Source organism: Ambystoma mexicanum, chromosome 14 (genome assembly GCF_040938575.1).
Source record: "Ambystoma mexicanum isolate Mex_15411 chromosome 14, UKY_AmexF1_1, whole genome shotgun sequence".
Taxonomy (NCBI): Eukaryota; Metazoa; Chordata; class Amphibia; order Caudata; family Ambystomatidae; genus Ambystoma; species Ambystoma mexicanum.
Window position 1 is genome coordinate 525,856,368 of NC_090940.1, and position 17,309 is coordinate 525,873,676.

Sequence of the window (17,309 nt, forward strand, 5' to 3'; positions counted from 1 at the left end):
TGGCAGCACGTCGTACTTGGATGTGTGATACAATGTGATATGATATGATATGGCATCTATAACGTGCCCATACACAAGTGTTTCAAGGCGCAGCAAAGCAAGGGAGGGGGAACAAAGGGAGGACAGACGACGATCCGACTAGGCCAGGTGGCATTCAGATTGTGCAAGTGCATGGGATGGGGGAAGGGAAAGTGCGTGGGGGACGGGAATACAAGGGAATAAATAATCACAAGGTAAAGTAACGGCCAACAGGTGGCAAGTGCAAAGGTAGGTGCACAAATCAGGTGTCAAGTGCTGATGGTGGGACTGTAGGGATACAGAAACAGTCCCAAGTGCGGGGTTTGTCAGGAAGGCACTGCAGGTGTGTGTGAATGGTGGGGGAGGGACCTTAGCCCGAGATCAAAGGGTGGTCAGGTAACCAGTGCAGTTTCAATCAGGAGGCCAGCAGGGTAGAGGAGGAGAAAAAGCAGAGGCAAAGAGAAAGGTTTTGGGTGCTGCCGGAACCAGAGATGGTTCTCCTTAAGTTTCAGGTAGGCATGGAGTATGTTCCAGGGAGTGGCCCTAGCCGAGGAAAGAGATCTACCACCAACTCGTTGCTTGGAGAAGCGACTGACCCTGAGGGAGTTGGAGGCGGATGAGCGCAGAGCTCGAAAAGGAAGATATTTAGGAAGAGAGAGTTGAAGGTATTGAGGACCCAGGCCCCAGAAGGCCCTGTGGACAATGCAAAGGGTTTTGAACTTAATCCTTGCAGCCACTGGGAGCTAGTGCAGAGATTTCAGTCCTGGAGCGATACGATCCCTGTGCTTGAGCCCAAGGACAAGTCTCGCAGTCCTGTTCTGGATGTGTTGCAAAGGGCGGAGAGGTGCAGCTGGTAGTGTGACTTCTTAGAGGCGTCAAAGATGTGAGGAGAGAAGGAGAGTGTGGAGTCGAAGATGACCCTGAGGTTTTTGCATAGGTAGCCTTGCAGGTGGGAGCAGGAAGAGGGTCAAGAGCGACCGGCCAGAGAGAGACAGGAAAGGAGGGAGTGGGTGTGCTGATGAGGAGAATCTCTGACTTACTGGCATTAAAGCAGAGGCCATTGGCGGCACACCACTCCTGGATAGCAGACAGACAGTCAGTGATGAGAGACGGAGAAGAGGTGGCCGAAGGTTGCCTGAAAATGAACTGAGTGTCATCCGCATAGCACTGAAAGTTGGGGCAGAGAGCAGCAATGCAGTGGGCAAGAAGTGCCAGGTATTGGTTGAACAACCAGTGAGAGAGGTTAGACCCCTGGGGGACACCACAGGTAGAAAAAAAGATAGCGGAGAGGAAGGACCCAAGTTGGACCTGGGAGGGTCAGTCAGAGAGGAAAGAAGTCAGCCACGCCCGGGCCTGACCGGTGATACCCAGGTTATCGCAGAGACATTTGAGTAGGATGGCATGGTTGACCGTGTCAAAGGCGGAAGAGAGATCAAGCAAGATGAGGACACAGGGGGTGTTAGAATCAAGTTTGGAGAGCAGGTCTTCATGGATGTTCAGGAGAGCCGTTTCTGTGCTTCTGGCAGCTCTGAAGCCAGACTGATGGTCATGAAGAGAACCAACATATTCAGTGTGGAGATTAAGCTGGGAGATGGCCAGCTTTTCAAGGAGTTTGCCCAGGAAGGGCAGATTGGTCAATAGTTAGCCGGGCAGGAGGGGTCGGCAGAGGGTTTATTGAGAAGAGGGTGCACAAGGCAGTGCTTCAGGGGGGATGGGAAGACTCCAGTGGCGAAGGAGTGGTTGCAGAAGTCGGCCAGGGGCAGGGGCCAGGGAGTCAATGTGGTTCTTGATGGTTTTGGAGGAACAGGGGTGAACCTGTTCGGACAAGACTTTCATAGATCGGACTTGTCTAGAAACCTTGTCTGGGAGAACAGGGGACAGGCAGAGAAGGAGGGAGGAGAGGTGGCTGCAGAAGGGCCAGAGGAGGAACAGGGAGTAGAGGGGGGAGGGGAGAGGAGGAAAGTGAGGACAGGATGTCCTGAGTTTTAAAGATGAAGTGTGGAAGTGGCAGCCATCGAAAAATAAATTGTACTTGTATTAGTGTAAATAGGTGTATATATACATTTACAGATAGAGGGGATGATATAGTGGATGCTGGAGGGGTGAAGATGATATCTAGTATGATAGAGAGGGTGGGGATGATAGAGGGAAGGATAGAAGGGCTAGGGTATGATAAAGGGGATGTTAGAGGGGGTGGAGATGGTAGAGGGGGTGGGGAAGCTAGAAGGAGTGGGGATGATAGAGGGGACAACAGAAGTGGTGGGGATGATAGAGGGGATGGGGACAATAGAGGGGATAGGAATGATAGAGGGGGCAGGGATGATAGAGGGGGTGAGATGAGAGAGGGCATAGAGGTGTGGAGATGATAGAGTGTGCTTGATAGAAGGGATGATAAAAGGGATGCCAGCGGGGGTCGGGATGATAGAGGGGTGGGGATGATAGAAGAGTCAGTATGATAGAGGGGCAGGGGGTGGGGATGATAGACGGGTGGGGACAAAAGAGGGGGTGGGGACGATAAAGGGGTGGGGTTGATAGAGAGGTGGGATGACAGAGGGGATGATAAAGGGGATGGGGATGATAGTTTGGGTTGGATAATAGAGGGGTGCGCGTGGGGATGATAGAGGCAGCGACAGAGGGGGTGGAGATGATAGAGGAGTGTGGGGATTATAGAGGGGATGGGGTTGATAGAGGGGATGGGGATGATAGAGGGGGTGAAGATGATAGAGGAGTGTGGGGTTGATAGAGGGGATGGGGATGATAGAGGGGATGACAGGGGCGTGGAGATGATAGAGGAGTGTGGTGATGATAGAGGGGATGGGGTTGATACAGGGGATCGGGATGATAGAGGGGGTGAGAATGATAGAAGGAGTGGGGAAGATGGAGGGGGTGACGAGGATAGAGGGGTGGGGATGATAGAGGGGATGGGGATAATAGAGGGGATTAGGATGATAGAGGGGTGCAGGGATGATAAATGGAGTGGAGATGATAGATGTGGGTGGGGGTGATAGAAGGGATGTCAGAGGGGCTGGGTGGGGATGATAGAGTGTGGTGGGAATGATAGAAGGGCTGATAAAAGGGATGCAGGATGGTGTGGGATGATGGAGGGGGTTATAGAGGGGGTGTGGATGATAGAGGGGAAGGGGATGATAAAGGGGATGATAGAGGGGGTGGGTTGATAGAGGGGTCGGGGATGACACAACAGATGATAGAGGGGATGCAGATTATAGTTTGGTTGGGTTGATAGAGGGGGTGATAGAGGGGATGACAGAGGAGGTGGAAATGAGAGAGGGGTCATAGAGGAAGTGGGGACAATAGCAGGGGTGGGGATGACAGAGGGGATGATAGAGGGGATGGGGATGATAGTTTGGGCAGGAAGAGAGAGAGGGACATATAGAGAGGGTGCGTGGGGATCATAGAGGAGATCCCAAAGGGGGTGGAGATGATAGATGCATGTAGAGATGATAGAGGGGATGGGGTTGATAGAGGGGGTGGGAATGATGGAGGGGGTGATGTTAAGAGAGGGGATACCAAAGGGGGTGGAGATGATAGAGGAGTGTGGGTATGATAGAGGGGATGGGGTTGATACAGGGGATTGGAATGATAGAGGGGGTGAGAATGCTAGAAGGGGTGTGGATGATAGAGGGGGTGGGAATGATAGGGGGATCAGGATGTTGGAGGGGTGCAGGGATGATAGATGGAGTGGAGATGATAGATGCAGGTGGGGGTGATAGAAGGGATGACAGAGGGGCTGGGTGGGGATGATAGAGTGTGGTGGGAATGATAGAAGGGCTGATAAAAGGTATGCCAGATGGTGTGGGGATGATGGGAGGTATAGAGGGGGTGTGGATGATAGAGGGGAAGGGGATGATAGAGGGGAAAGGGATGATAGAGGGGGTGGGTTGATAGAGGGGTTGGGGATGACACAGCAGATGGCAGAGGGGATGGGGTTTATAGTTTGGATGGGTTTCATAGAGGGATGATAGAGGGGGTGACAGAGGAGGTGGAAATGATAGAGGGGTGATAGAGGAAGTGGGGACGATAGCATGGGTGGGAATGACAGAGGGGATGATTGAGGGGATGGGGATAATGGTTTGGGCAGGATGATAGAGGGGCTGATAGAGGGGGTGCATGAGGATCATAGAGGGGATGACAAAAGGGGTGGAGATGATAGATGCATGTGGGGATGATAGAGGGGATGGGGTTGATAGAGGGGATGGGGATGATAGAGGGGGTGAAGTTGATAGAGGGGATGACAGAGGGGGTGGAGATGATAGAGGAGTGTGGGTATGATAGAGGGGATGGGGTTGATACAGGGGATTGGGATGATAGAGGGGGTGAGAATGATAGAAGGGGTGGGGAAGATAGAGTGGGTGAGGAGGATAGAGGGGTGTGGATGATAGAGGGGATGAGGGTGATAGAGGGGATCAGGATGATAGAGGGGTTCAGAGATGATAGATGGAGTCGAGATGATAGATGCAGGTCAGGGTGATAGAAGGGATGACAGAGGGGCTGAATGGGAGTGATAGAGTGTGGTGGGAATTATAGAAGGGCTGATAAAAGGGATGCCAGAGGGTGTGGGGACGATGGAGGCGGTGATAGAGGCGGTGTGGATGATAGAGGGGAAGGGGAAGATAGAGGGGGTGGGTTGATAGAGGGGTCAGGAATGACACAGCGGATGATAGAGGGGATGGGGATTATAGTTTGAGTGGGTTCATAGAGGGGATGATAGAATGGATGACAGAGGGGGTGGAAATGATAGAGGGGTGATAGACGAAGTGGGGACAATAGCAGGGGTGGGGATGACAGAGGGGATGATAGAGGGGGTGGGGATGATAGTTTGTGCAGGATGATAGAGGGGCTGATAGAGGGGGTGTGTGGGGATCATAGAGGGAATGACAAAGGAGGTGGAGATGATAGATGCATGTGGGGATGATAGAGGGGATGGGGTTGATAGAGGGGATGAGGATGATAGAGAGGGTGAGGATGATAGAGGGGTGAGGACGATAGAGGTAGTGAGGAAAATAGAGGGGATGACAGAAGGGGTAGGGTTGATAGAGGGGATGTGGATGATAGGGGTGCAGGGACGATAGAGGGGGTGGGAATGATAGATGTAGGTGGGGTGGTAGAGGGGATGCTAGAGCAGGTGGTTGGGGATGATAGAGTGCGGTGGGGATGATAGACGGGATGATAAAAGGTATGTTAGAGGGGTTGGGATAATAGAGGGGAGGATAGAGGTGGCGGGAATGACAGAGGGGGTGAGGATGATGGAGGGGTGAGCATGATAGAGGGGGAGGGGATGATAGAGGAGTGGGGATGGTAGAGGGGCAGGGATGATAGAGGGGATGGAGATGATAGTTTGGGCATGATAATAGAGGGGATGACAGAGGGGGTGGAGATGATAGAGGAGTTTTGGGTTGATAGAGGGGATGGGGTTGATAGAAGGGATGGGGTTGATAGAGGGTATGGGGATAATAGAATAGAGGGGGTGAAGATGATCGAAGAGGTGAGGATTCTAGAGGGGGAGGGTATGGTAGAAGGGGTGGTGATAATAGAGGGGGTGGGGATGATAGAGAGTGTGGGGACAATAGAGAGGGTGGGGAAAATAGAGGGGATGATAGAGAGGGTTTAGGATGATATGGGGGTAGGGATGATAGAGGGGATGATAGAGGGCTGCAGATGATAGAGGGGTGAGGATGATAGAGGGGGTGAGGACAGTAGAGTGGGTGGGGATGATAGAGGGGAGGGACGATAGAAGGGGTGGGGATGATAGAGGAGGTGGGGATGATAGATGGGATGGGGCTAATAGTTTAGGTGGGTTGATAGAGTGGGTGCATGGAGATGATAGAGGGGTGGGATGATAGATGGGATGACAGAGGGGGTGGAGCTGATAGGGAGAGGTGGGGATGATAGAGGGGATGGGGATGATAGATGGGTGAGGATGATAGAGGGGAGGGGATGATAAAGGGTGAGGGGACAATAGAGTGGATGATGGAGGGATTGGGGATGATATAGTGGATGATGGAGGGGGTGAGGCTGAACAAGGGGATGATAGATGGTGGGGATGATAGAGGGAATGGGGAATAATAGAGAGGTGAAGATGATAGAGCTGGAGCTGATGATAGAGGTTGTGTGGATGATAGAGGGGGTGGAGGCGATAGAGGGGGTAGGGATGATGAGGGTGTTGGGGGTGATAGAGTAGATGAAGGAGGGGTGGTGAAGATAAAGGGGATGATGGAGGGGTGGAGGCGATAGAAGGGGTAGGGATGATGAGGGTTTTGGGGGTGATAGAGTAGATGAAGGAGGGGTGGTGAAGATAAAGGGGATGATGGAGGGGTGGGGATAATGGAGGATGTGGGGATGATAGAGGGGGTGAGGATGATAGATGGGTGAGGATGATAGAGGAGAAGGGATGATAAAGGGTGAGGGCATGATATAGTGGATGATAGATGGTGGGGATGATAGAGGGAATGGGGAATGATAGAGGGGTGAAGATGATAGAGGGGGAGCCAATGATAGAGGGTGTGGGGATGATAGAAGGGATGATGGAGGGGTTGAGGATGATGGGGATGGGGATAATAGAGGGAATGGGGATGATAGAGGGAGTGAGGAGGATAGAGGGGTGAGCATGATAGATGGGTAGGGGATGATAGAGGGGGTGGAGCCAATAGAAGGAGTGGGGATGATAGAGGGAGTGGGGAAAATAGAGGGGTTCGGATGATAGAGGGGATGATAGGGGAGTTGGGGATGATAGAGGGGTGTGTGGGGATGATAGAGGGAGTGGGGAAAATAGAGGGGTGGGGATGATAGAGGGGATGACAGGGGAGTTGGGGATGATAGAGGGGGTGTGTGGGGATGATAGAGGGGATGACAGAGGGTGTGGAGATGATAGAGTGTTGTGGGGATGATAGAGGGGATGGGGAGGATAGAGGGGGTGAGGATGATAGAGGGGGAGGGCTGATAGAGGGGTGGGGATGATAGTGAGCATATGGCTCCATTAGTAACGTGCATGCAATGGATGGTATCGCAGAATAATTCTGAGTTCAAATAATCGAACCAACTCAGGAAGATGGCAAATGTATCATTTTATTAACAATGATCTAAAACAGGGAGGTTACAACAGACATCAATGGACGTTTGCTCAGGCTCTCGATGATTTTCTCATAAAAACAGCCTTATATGCAAAACATACATCAGAGGAGATGTCATACTACGTGGCAAATAATAGAAAATCTATCAAAGGCTGTGATAGGCTTATGGGAGATTTCTAAATGTACTTTCTATAGGGACTAGGATTGTAATTGGCTGCCCACTGTCAGGTGGACAATTTATGCCTACCTCTAAAAACATGTTATCCTCAGCACTATTAAGTACACAGTTTATCATTGGTTCTCAAACTATAAGTGCTTTTGTTATATGGCCCGCTACAATTGGTTGGCATGCTTGTGCCTTGTCTGGAGCATTCGGTTCACTTAGCAACGCGTAAGCTCAGACCCAGGTGCCAGGAGGTGGACTTGACTTTGCCTCCCCAATTAGCCCAACATCTCTCATCACCCATACCTTCTGCTATGAAGATTGTCTTTGAACTTGGCCTTGCACAGTATCCTTGTCTGTGGGAATGTATGGGAGTGCAGGATCTCATTATCGCTGTTATAGAACTCAAAGCTCAACTCTATTTACATCATTGGCTCACATGACAGGAGACCACAATTTGGTCAATTTTGCAGCATTTAAATGTCTTAAATGAATACAACTTGGCACTCTTGGTGTTCTTTCTTTGCACCTTAACAAGGGACGATTCATCCTTCGCATATTCACTGCTTTCAAGAATATATAACCAACCTTGGCTGCTTCAGTTTTTGATACCAGGCCAGACAGCCTCGCCAGGCACTTCTACGATCTCAGCTTATTCTTGCTGCAACACAATTCTCAGCCTTTCCTCGCCATGGGCCAGAGCTTACTAAATTCATGACACCGATGTCCAGCTCCTATATTATGGCGGCTTCGCCTGCTGTCTAATCACTACATATAGCCAGCTTCTATGATGACTTAGTCTACTTGCGTTTCAGCATCAGTACAATTATTGAACGGTTGATTTTCTGCAGCACTTCGCACATGTGCCATCTTCTTTTCACATATGAATGTTTACTCGATTCTTAACTTCGTCATCAGTTTCTGTAAGATCCATGCATTCTCTTCGCTGGTGTTCTCAGGGCGTCATGCATGTTTCTTGTGATGTCACAAGCTTCTTCTCTTCGCTACTTTTCATATTCCTTCAAGGAGTTTCTCCCTCGGATTGTCGTTTCTTCAGTGATACATTCGATAAGGTTTTCTCAGTGGATACCTTCTTTCGAATATCTGCTGCCGTATTGGCACAACTGCTGGTGTCAAACATGGTACAATCTCAGGCCTCCAACATATAGGAGGTAGTGGGTGGGATTTCCTGCAGAGGCATGTAACTGCTCCTCTACAATAGAGGGGGAGAGGATGATAGAGGGAGTGGGGATGATAGATTGTGTGGGTAAGATAGAGGGGGTGGGGATGATAGAGGAAGTTTGTGATGATAGAGCGGTTGATAGAGGGTGTTAGGGACGATACAGGGGTTGGGATGATATGGTGGTGCGTATAATAGAGGGGAAGATAGCAGGGCTGATAGAGGTTTTGGGAATGATAGAGGGGATGATAGAGGGGTGGGAATGATAGAGGTTGGGGATGATAACGGAGATGATAGAGGGGGTGGCATGATGGAGGGGTGGGGATGATATAGGGGTTGGTGATGATGGAGGGGTGGGGCTGATGGAGGGGAAGATATGGGGGATGATAGGTGGGGATGTTAGGTGGGATGATAGGACGAAGGGGAGATGATGGAGGAGGTGGATAATGGAGGAGGACTGCTGACAGAGGAGGGAGGTGACGGGGGAGATGAAGATGAAGAAGAAGGCAATGAAGATAGCAGAGATGAAGATAGCGAAGGTGAAGGAGATGAAGATGATGCAGATGAAGAAGAAGGAGCTTAAGATGAAGGAGGTGAAGATGAAGGAGATGAAGATGGAGGTGGAGGAGGAACGTCCATGTAAGACATCTTAGCATAGGATGGCATCGTGCATGCTTTTCAGAAACAAGTTAAAGGAGACAAATCCTTATTCTGGATGTAGAAGTTGTGCATCCCTGATGGCAGAAGTTGAGATTACTGTGTAATGTTTCTAGAGGTGCTTACCAAAGTCATTAATTGTGAGTTGAGATTTGAGAGGTGGAATGGGACAGACAATTTCAAAATTCACCTTCACTGCTGTCAGAATGTTGATGCATCCCGTTCCTTGCCCCTTTTCAGGACACATTTCGTACTCATCCCCTGGTAGTAGTTAAAGGTGTCTGGTGTGTGAAGCAAATGGTACAGGGACAAACACGCTACTTATTAATTGTTATGATATCACTTTGTGGATCTGCATGTTTTGATTTTCTGTAAACATTTTTAAAGAAATTATAAAATGCTATATTAGTGAGTTTGCTTTGTTGAGTACAGATCTGCTTTAGGTTTCAAGCAATATTTTTGTGATAGGGTGCAAGGTGGTGACCCATCGATATGCATGGGTCAGCATTGGATTTTTTGAGGTGTGTTAAGACCATAACTGTCAAGTAAATCCTATCAGTTTTCTGCCTCTCCCTCATATAAATCATATAATTGGTCTACCTATCCCTCAACTAAAGCTTATTCTCTCAACTGTTTTGCAATATTGTGCATCTGCTGACACAAGACTGTTTCTGAATTCAAGCCACACAGCTTCATTCATACTATATATCCAAAACGATATGAAACACTCCACCTGAAGTACCTACGGTATTGGGAATGTCAGTTTCTTGAAAAGGGCCCAATGTTTGTGTGGTTCATTTTATAACTCTAAATATATTTTTATTTCTCCATATGTATAAGCGTACAAAGCCGTTAGGCATCTAGGCGCTGATTACAGGCATGATGAGAGCCGTAAGTACATACAATGTACAGGGTTAATTGAACAGGTGAGTGTTGAGCTTTTTCCTGAACAGCTGCTAGGGGGTTTGGATCGTAGGTACAGATGAAGGCTTGCTGCCATCACTGGAAAACTAGGCTCTTTTCTATCTGCATCTCGGGACTAGGAGTCTGTGACTGTGGGGGCATTGTTAGACAGGCAGCAGTGGGCAAGTGATAGGATTTAGAATATGATTCTTTCCCGGACATGGAGCCAGTGGCAGATCTCCTAGCTTCGGAGATATGTTCAAACTTACTCAGGTCCAGTGCTGCACAACATTGTTTTTGAGAACTTGGAGCCTATTCAGGTTTTTTTCAGAAGTGCCACAGAGCAGGGCATTACAATAGTACCGCTTGTATCCGACGAGGTCACGAGCCAGAGTGATGCGATTGTCAGTGGAAAGGAATGGTTTGCTCGCATGTAGGAGTTTGACAGCGTAGGCAGATGTGGAAATAATGTGGTTAATTTGCTGGGACATGCTGTGCAGGGCATCGAGATAGATGCCCAAGGTTTCACCGAAGAGGAGATAGGAATCTTGTTGCCATTGATATTGAAGAAGCGGTAGCTGGGGTCAAGGTTTGCAAGATAGGCTGGCGTGCCAACTAGAAGGAGCTTGGTCTTCTCATCCTTCAGATAGAGACTGTGCTGGACCATCCAGGTTTGGATTATTTCGTAAACAATATTCACATTGCTGCAGTCCTGTGCATGGAGACCTGTTAGGGGGATGAGAATGTGTTTGTCGTCTGGGTATTTTGGGAAAGAACGACCCAGTGAATGGAAGTGGTCAAATAGCGGTTTTGTATATACATTATAGAGGGTAGGGAGAACACAGGCGCCTTGAGGGACCCTGCTAGCGTTAGGAGTAGGGGGAGCAACAACATCACCTGTGAAGACTCTATATGTTCTTGTTAAATAATTGGAGTTTATTGGTTTACTAAGTGCCTGTGATAAATGATTGTTCTGTAAGACCCAATGAGTGAAAATATTTTTATTTGTGAATGAAACCACATAGGTTTTGATTTTTTTATTTGATTCTTAATATGTCCTTATGTCCTCGTCTTGGTGTATCATTATGTCCTCAAGATGTTCTGTTTCATTCTTGATGTGAGCTGATTATCCTCCTCTTAATGTGTCCTTATGTCCTTGTGTGTCCTCTACATGTGCTTCACCACCTCAATGTGGCTCATCTCAAGGAAAGATCTCATTTGGTAACGGTTCTATCAATGTCTAAAATGATTGGCGAATCGGCTGTGCAGGAAGTTTTCTGGCATCATTTGCAACATGTGCCTCTACAGATGCAAACTCCAAATCAGCCGAGCAATAAATATTATATTTTGTCATAAATTGCAACATGTACTTTTATAGATCTAAAAACACATCTCTACTTACTACTTTAGACCACCTAAAGTACATCCATAATATTGTTCCTGATTATGTTGATGATTCTTATCAGGCTGTGTACCTCAGCTGCACTCCTCTTCTGCTTCTGGGAATGAGTGTACACAGGGGAGCTGTAAAGGCAGAAGCAAGTGCACCTCACTGCCTACCTTGTTATTGTTTCATTTAGGCGACGTGCCTGTCATCTTTGTCTCCATTTTAAATCTGCTTACATCTCAACCTGCAAGTGCAGTATAAACTCTTTCAAAATGGGGCGGCATTCCGCGTGGTGGACTCTAGATGCTCTGTTATCAAGGAAGGAGGAGATCCAGCTGGCAGCTTCTGGAGAGAAGCACGCTGCCGAGGATAGGTGGTGGCATAAGGTTTTATGATCAACAAGATCGAACGACACTGATATTATTCGTCAATCTTAATAAGGACCATAACTGGATGAGCCAGTTTCTTTTGCACGTTGCTGCATTGTGAGCTCTGACTATCCAGGTATATCAAAAGTACTAGCAGCCACACTTTCTCAAGGATTACCTCATCCATCCACCTACCTGCAGGGCACCCATTGGGGCTCATACTATAAGGAAGCCTTTGGACGCATGAAGATTGTGAGGAGATTTGGAGTAGCTTCCTATCTGTGTTCTTCAAGATAATAATAATAATAATAATAATAATAATAATAATAATAATAATAATAATAATAATAATAATAATAATAAAATAAATAATAGAATAAAAAGATCTGCCATTCAGCCACTAGATGAAGTCTCTCAGTGGGCTATCTGGGGTTTGGAATACTGTTGTCATTTTTTTGTAAAGAGCATCGTTTTCGCCTTCAGAAAGGGTTGGGAATTCTGTATTGGACTGAACATTCTACCTGCCCTGCAGTGCACATGCTAGGGGGTCTGCAGATCAGTAAGATTCTCTATCACATTCAGAGAACTACAATCCCCAGATGTCCAAGAGGCTGCCTTCTGTATCACTTGCCAAGTCTCAGATAGGGAGCTTGAAGACTAGTCAAGGATCTCCGAGTGCAACCAGTGACCTTGTGTCACCCCAGTGTGATTCTTCTTTAAGGATAGTATTTAAGTTGCTGACTCCAAGTGCTTATTGTTCTTACATTGAGTATCTCCACAGACCCTTCTGCTCAAGCTGTGGCTGCTGTCTGCTTTCTCCAGTGCCTGCTTCCAGTACCTTTTTTGTTGCCTACAGCCATTATGCTCTTTTCCTGAGATCTCGTTGTCTTTGCCTGCCATCCCTTTGCTACCTGCCTACAGCTGTTGGTTGCAGTAATATGTTTTAATCTGCAGTTTCTTTGATTCCAGGCCATAGTTTCAGTCTTTAGTTTCCTTGATTTCCTTCTATAGTTTCAGTACTTAGATTTCTTGATTCAAGTGTGTAGTTTAGTCCTCAGTTCCTTGATTCCAGCCCTTAGTTTTTAGTTTGCAGTTCCATCCCATAGCAGTCTTGCTCTTAGTGTGCAATACATTTGAGTACGCTCTCTTGCACTGAGGTCATTTTCTTGTTAATTTGTATTTCTCCTCTCTTCCTTGAACCATTAGTTGCTTAACCTTCTTGTGGTTTTCCTGGAGATGGCTTTGAAGGTTTGAATTCCTGCTCCAGTCCTCACTTGTTCCTAGATACGTCATTTTTCCCGAGTTCGGCTGCTGGGTTTCCGAGTAGGCAATCTCTGCCCCTTTCCTTTGTTGTTTCATCATGTCCACCATGTCCCATTTCAAGAGCAGTAATTGTTTTCTTACTGCTTGACCTATATGTGAACATTGTTTTCTAGGCCATGCCTTAGGGAACAGACACATACGTTCTGGCTTCTCCTCTTTACAAAAGAATGTGATCTTGGATAAATCATTGAATCTCAAGTATAGAACAAAATCAGTGTGCCAGAAATTCGTTTTTTGTTATTGGAGTGGGGAAATAGGACCCCAGGTATGACTTTTGTGTTGTTAAGGGTGAGTACAAAGGACTCCAGGTTTGTGTTTTTGTTATTGTGAGGGGCGAGGAGGGTAGGACACCATTTATAGTTTTCTACTGAGGAGGAAGAGAGGCAGGACACTAGATATAGGTTTTGTGATTTGGGGGAGGGGAAGGCAGGAGGCCAGTCATGTGTCTTTTGACAATTTCGCTTGTGTTTACTGCATAGAGCCAAGCCATACACACCGGATCAGCTGTGGTATGTCACTACCCATTTATTTGTTTCCCACCCTGCTCTAATAATCGGGTTTATGTTGAATTGCGCATGTTATCAGATTCTTTTAATTACCCAAGTATTAGTCTTTATACCTGTTGAAATTAGGTCATTTGCACATTCATTGATGTAGCTCCAAAACAGGTTCAAAGCTGTCCCACTGTTTGGTATGTGTTAGATTTTCATTGTGCTCTCTGTCACGACGTTCACCTGCCTTCATGAGAATAAAATATTTCTGCAATAGCAGTATTCTTCTGTCAATGTTCTTCTTTGACACAAAAATGACAGTCGATGGGCCATACATATTCTCTATGAATGTCCTAGTACAAGTGACCAGCTGACAATATCAACTTGCCAATCAACTTGCGACCTACAGGAAGTGCACTGTTGTCTTATTATAGCACTAGCAAAAAGTACCTGCACTTTGGACGCGTTCTGTAGACAGACATGTTAACACTCATCAATTGTTGACATTCAATGGTCCTGTAGTTCCCTGTTCCGAGTCGCTTATCGTTTGATGTGCTTTGTACTCTGAAGTTAACTGCGCTGAGAATGGGCGCATGTGGCTGGCTTACATACTCTGGAGCCGGCCTGAGGGGAGGTGAGAGTTGGTGTTCTGCAGCATGATGGGACCTTCTGTGCGCTGTCAGCACCTGTCACCTCATCCTGGCGTGGGGCAGTGTCTTGTGGTGCCTTGCAGTATTAATATCTCGGAAATGGTGCGTCTTCAGTCCTTGAAACATGGTTTCAAGGTCCCATAAGGACCTGGAGTCTTGTCTCTCATGTCCAGACGCTTCAAATTAGTTATTTCTTGTCCTTCTACGACCACCTTGATGTTTCACCGCTTCCAGGCATCCGTCTCGTGTGCATGGGCTGAAATCCGGGAAACGTGGTGGGGTGTCCACATGTATGTAGTCAGTGACGTCCGGAGTGTCCTAACAGGTAACTACGCAACATTTGGTGCAGATTGGTGGAATGGTGTGGAATTGTATGAGGAACAAACAAACTAACAGATTATCCGTTTTATATGAAACACTTGTGTATAGGCGCATTATAAATGCCATATCATATCATATAATATCATAGCATATATAGTCTATTTTCATAACTTTAAGCAGATGATGATAGACAATAATAATAACAACTTTAACATATACTTCAGAGAGACAAAATCAAAAAATAAGTTAAAAAAGACATTAAAAAGTTAATAAGATTTTTACGTCAATCCTGTTCCAGTATCTTTTGATATCCATTTATTAGAAGAAGAGGATCAGTGAAGGGTTTCAGGAGAAACTACAACAACTCTAAGAAGAGACCCCACGGGTTAATGCAAGTGGGTGCCCCTGGAATGAATATTACTTAGAACGCAAAACTCACAAGCATATAAGGCACTACAAAGCAAGTGTTCCAATCTTTTAATTAATAGTCATTTCATTCAATAGTCACACATATTAAAACACAGTTTGTTCAACCATATCTATACAATATAAAACACAGCATTTAAGGACAACAGTAAAAATACACTATCACAACAAACCAACAATTCACAGAAATGTCTTACTACACTTGTGAAAGTGTAGTGTTGTTGAATTGTTGTGATAGTGTATTTTACTGTGGTCCTTACATGTTGTCTTTTATATTGTATAGATAGGGTTGAACAAACTGTGTTTTAATATATGTGACTATTAAATGAATTGATATTCCATTGTATTTTTTTACTATTAATTATAAGATTGGAACACTGTGTAGTGCTCCAGCAGAAACTGGTCGCTAGAAGAGAAGGAAGAATTAATTTAAGTTAAAGATATGAATTTTAGCTTCTGGCAGTGATTTCCTTAGCATGCTAACGGCACACATGATATGATATGCCTTCCAAAAACACATTAGCGCATGGACTGTCTGCCAACCGGAAATAGCAGACCCAGATCACGTATGTGCATGTGCATTTAAACCAAATCCAGAGATTGTTGTTGGAAAACTATTGGCGGCCCACCACGGAAGTCCTCTGAGGAGTTTCTAATCGGAAGGAGTAGACCCTGGCATTATAATATGATGTTTATTAAGCGCTTAATACCCAGAGGTTTCTAAACGCGGACATCGAACCTGTGTTGTTCCGAGTGGCTTGATTCCAAGGCGAGCACGTTGGCGCTGAGCGATCCTCCCGAGACTCGGAGGGATGTTGAGTGGAAGCTAAATGTAGCTAGAGGGTGTCCGATATCATTCAACAAACAAAATCTTTGAGAAGCTAATATGCATTGTGTGGTTAATCTAAAGTTCACAACTAGAATGTGTCTTTTATCAAGTACACAAACAATGCCTGTGAAACATTATGCGTTTCAACCATTTTTAGAGGACTCCATCTTGAAGTGATAATACGGTAAGAGACTCTTTCTGAGCTCGGTGCACAATGTGAAAATGGATACAGAAAAAACATGAAATCGTGGAGCTCAACACATTTAGAGACGGATGCAAATGCTTGTGTTTCATGACTTGCAGAGCGCGCGTGGCAATTGGCGACCAGCTGACGCAGAGAAGTGGGCGGATTGCTCACCCCACACGTGGGGCCAGCATGCATTTAGCAGGTGTGAAACTCAGCCAGGGTGACTCAGCCCCTCACTCTATGGTCATTGTATTTATTGGAACACTTTGGAATGGGGTATGAAGCGCTACATAACGATATTATTTTTCACTATTAATTGTCTACTAAGGCTGTGATGCAGCAGCATAGTTTGAAGTCTTGCATTTTGGGAAGGTCTCCGATGTCTCACTTGCATTGTAAGACTTGGTTCAGAAGGATACCGTGCACAGGTTAGGCGGTGTGACACATAGATCCCTCCTGCAGCAAAGATATCATGGATGGGTGACAACCAGGGCTTTAAGTGGGGTAAGAAATCGAGGAGGGGCCCTCATTTGGGGGCGTGGCTTGTGGGAGGGGCGTGGCCTAAAGTACGCAAATCGTAGGGTATACACACAAATATATATAAATGTTATATATTTGTGTGAGTACCTTACTATGGTTTGTGTACTATGCAAGCCATCTTTTCTAAACATAGAGATATGTAACATATTTCTACGTTTATAAAAGATGGCTTGCAAAGTACACAAACCATAGTAAGGTACGCACACAAATATATAACATTTATATATATTTGTGTGCATACCCTACGGTTTGCCTAGTTTTCAGGCCATCTTTTTTTAAACATTTCGGGTTTATAAAAGATGGCTTTGAAAGTACACAATTCTTGCCATCTTTTATAAAGCTTTGACTACGGACACAGCAAAGCTTTATAAAAGATGGCTTGAAATGTGTACTTTCCAAGCCACCTTTTATAAACCTCGAAATATGTCGAGGAATCCCCAGGTTCGCCGAGGGTTAAAGACGCCTCGGCGACCTGGGGAAACAAAGGCACAGTAACTGCCTCTGTTGACCTCTCGCGCGAGGGGTCACCAAAGGCAGTTACTATGACTGACGGAAGTGGCAGCCAGTCGCAGCGTCGCTGTGGCTGGCTACCACTTCTGTCAGCTCGCCTGACTTCATGGCAGGCGCATCGCCCGTTGCGGCTGCGGCCGTGACAGGATAATGCATCCCGCCAATGTTGCGGTAGGACGGGCCCCAGCAGGACCCTGGCTCAGTCCCAATTTTTGGAGACTGGCGGGGCCCCGGCAGGCCCTGGCAGGCCCCGGCCCTCTTTAAGCAC